The 575-nt window shown below is 46.8% G+C and overlaps 1 pseudogene across 1 annotated transcript in view; it reads right to left on the bottom strand.

Moving 5' to 3' along the window:
• The window catches only part of LOC119588197, a 22606-nt pseudogene that overhangs the window by 7664 nt on the left and 14367 nt on the right, over nt 1-575 (bottom strand). The window contains exon 4 of the transcript XR_005230068.1: nt 331-355. The product of XR_005230068.1 is annotated as a ubiquitin carboxyl-terminal hydrolase 14-like (transcript). The remainder of the gene's footprint in view (nt 1-330; nt 356-575) is intronic.

Below are 575 nucleotides of genomic sequence, written 5' to 3' on the forward strand. Positions count from 1 at the left end.
GATTTTTAAAATATCACACTTCAAGGAAAGGGGTAAAATAGCGAGACCAGGGAGGAAAGCAAACAAAATCCGGTTTCCCCAGGAGATTGTGAAAAATCTATCAAAAAACAACCCCTGTGGAAAATGGGTGTATTTAGCATCAAAGGGGGTTAAAACCCATTGGGGTCCGGCTGTTCACGGGGCCAAAACGTGTTTGGGTAAAAATTTCGCATTTTGACTTACTTTGGGCCAAAAATTATGCCTCTCCTTTTGGGAATAGTTTGGGGGGTTTTTTCAAAGCATTTTTTTTTTTTTTTTGGGGACTTTCCCCTGCCGGAATTTTTCACCCACCCCCGATATAAACAGAACCTTGGACCTGGGAAAAGGGGGCGGAAAAAATTGGGCAAGGACCAAGGGCAAAAGGGGAGGGGCCCACCAGGGGGGGGTAGCAATTTTTGGAAGCCAGGGTAAGGAGAGACCCCGAAACACTGCCAAACGGAAGACGAGGGGGGCCCTCCCCTCGCCCAGGAGCCCAATGGAAAAAAAAATGGGGATTTTTGGGCCCAAATTCACACCCTTTATACGCTACGTAAAAA

The sequence above is a fragment of the Penaeus monodon genome, chromosome 23 (genome assembly GCF_015228065.2).
Source record: "Penaeus monodon isolate SGIC_2016 chromosome 23, NSTDA_Pmon_1, whole genome shotgun sequence".
Taxonomy (NCBI): domain Eukaryota; kingdom Metazoa; phylum Arthropoda; class Malacostraca; order Decapoda; family Penaeidae; genus Penaeus; species Penaeus monodon.